The sequence below is a fragment of the Triticum aestivum genome, chromosome 3A (assembly GCF_018294505.1).
Source record: "Triticum aestivum cultivar Chinese Spring chromosome 3A, IWGSC CS RefSeq v2.1, whole genome shotgun sequence".
NCBI lineage: Eukaryota > Viridiplantae > Streptophyta > Magnoliopsida > Poales > Poaceae > Triticum > Triticum aestivum.
The window spans coordinates 695,962,853-695,965,457 of NC_057800.1; the positions used below are offsets into that span (position 1 = coordinate 695,962,853).

Genomic DNA, 2,605 nt, shown 5'->3' on the forward strand with positions numbered 1-2,605 from the left:
ACGGCCAACTGCGTGACAAATATTTATAAGCAGGGAACATCTTTAGTTTAGTTCTTTAACAACATTCATGCTGCAGATTGTGTTTCTTTAGTAATGCCCATAAATGCAACGAACAAACTACGTACAAATGCAACTAGTTCAAGGGACTCAAGCATAGACGCATCAGAGCATTACAAAAATAGATGAAACATTCCTTTCATACCCTGGTGTATGCCCAGGACACATTGTACAGCAGCTCGACAAACCGTCAGTAAGCAAATATAGCACCATGTCTTGTACAGGACATGACATTGTAAAGATGGTTCCATTGCAGGAGCAAAATCCAGAAGTTTTTTTTGCGGGGGTAAAAGGGATTTGTATTACTCAAGAGCCAAAAAGGTCCTCCCTAGACAGGCTAGCAAAATCCAGAAGTTGACAAGGCCAACATTTACTACTGCTAGAAATTAAGCACCACATTGCATTCGCTAGGAAGTAGTAATACAAGAGAAGAACAAGTGGACATATCTAAATAACATAGTATCCATCAAGCACGATATGTAACAGATGCCGCATTAGGTTGATACCAAATAGTACCAATTAAGACATCAAATTGCAGTTCCACTAAAGGTGATCTAACATAGAATCTACCTGTTTCTTACTCTTAACCAGGCAAGGCATAATAACCATAATAACTAAACGAAAGACTAGACGGGAAACAAGAAGAATTACTTAGCAAATGCATAGCCTTCTTGTCGGACTGAAATCACTGTCCTTAGGAATTAAACGAAGATCTGTCGACGCCTTATGGAATCTGTTGCAAGGCCAGTTGAGAATCCGGGTTGTTGATGGTGTAGCTGGTGAGAAGGTGGATCATGGTGTAAGGACGGTCAGCGACCAGGACAAATTTCTTGTCCTGCTTCACGAAATCTGCGGCTTCAGAGATCCTCTCTACTTTGTTATCCTTGATGTTGCACTTGCAGATATGAGCGGATGAACCCAAATGTTGAGTGTAGTACACACAGTCTGGCTCAGTTCCTGGGAACTCATCAACATTGACGGAGAAGCACCTGTGGTCACCGATGAAGATTGCATATCTGTTTGTGGTCTTCAGACACTCGAGGTTACCTATCTCGGTGTCAAATTGGAAAGCAAAGAGAGCCAAGACTCCCTGTGGATTCAAGATCTTCATGATGATACATATATGCCCATGCAAATCCACTAGGAAACACCGCATGCCGTACCCATGTCCAGAAAGATCAAGGGAGAAAACCTCGGTCACAGATGCCCATGCAAATCCACTAGGAAACACCGCATGCCGTACCCATGTCCAGTAAGATCAAGGGAGAAAACCTCGGTCACAGGAGAAAGATTAACCGGAAGAAATTTTCCTAAGCAAATAATCATCTCACGAACTATGGATGCTTTAGAAAAGCTTGCGTAGACATCACCCACGACCGCCTTTCGGAAGAAATCGTAAGCTGCTGGCTGCTTATGGTTGTATCTGACGAAACTTTCACTGTGAGGAGCTTCCGAGTAAGCCTTGCGAGATGAGTCGGAGAACACGGTGAGTCAGAGCGAAGAGCCGTGGGGGAAAAGGACATCAGCGATTCCCCACATCGGGGGGCACGAGCGACGCGAAACGGATCACGACGCCAGTAATAGGGTTGAGGACACGAGCGACGTGAGGAGCGGTCTTTTCCGCCAGAATGAAGTAGCCGTTGAGAGTGGTAGCCGCGACGTGGTAAGCGCCGAGCTGCGGAAGATTCTTGTGGAGGAAGCGACAGTGTCGGTGTTCAACAGGAGCAGATTCCCTTGGCTCTGGAAGACCTCGTCGAGGACGATCCACCGGCTCAGGTGAAAGCGGGGGTTGGAGGCGTCGCTCCTTGGATCGTCGGTGGCGGCGCGCCAGCCAGTGCAGACAGTGCGGTACTCCATGTACCAGTCGAGGTCGTTGTCGTCGAGGAAGGAGTCAACGATGCGGCGGACAAGGTCGCCCGGAAGCATGGATCAGGGTGGACGCGGTCCGGTCCGGTCCGGGCTTTGACCGCGCCAACCTTTGGACCGGCCGCGGCCGGTTCGGTCCGGACCGGACCGAGGTGGCCAGCAAGCCTATTTTCGAGGACCGGACCGAGAGGAGCAAAGCTCAGTCAGCTCGAATGGACCGAATGGGACCGATGGTTGGGACTCTGTTTAGACTGTTTTGTTGTATTTAGACTGTAGCTATCCCTGGGAGTGCTATATTAAGCGTTTTGGCCATTATTTAGCCGGTAGCTTCTCCTGGGAGTGCCCTGTTGCGCTTTTTGGCCACAATTTAGGTTGTCCAAATTTAGTGAGTGCTCTGTTTCTGTATAATGACTAGTATGGCACAACTAAATTTGGACAACGTTTTATTTGTATTTTGGACATCAGAACAATTGATTCTGAGAAGAACAATAGCACAAAAAATCACATCCACAAACATAAGGTCTTATCATCATTGAACCACACGATTACAAACTTGCAATGACAATTTCGAGTTCATGTCAATTGACAAGTTCAACATAACACAAATGAGAGGTTCATCTCGAAACTTGCAATAATAATTCATAGTTCATGATTTGACAAATTCCAACATAACACAAATTCA

General features: G+C 46.4%; 1 pseudogene; it reads right to left on the reverse strand.

The window, feature by feature from the left end:
* Positions 1–781: 781 nt before the first annotated feature.
* LOC123057177 (uncharacterized) lies at positions 782–1,983 on the reverse strand (annotated as a pseudogene).
* Between the last annotated feature and the right edge of the window lie 622 nt (positions 1,984–2,605).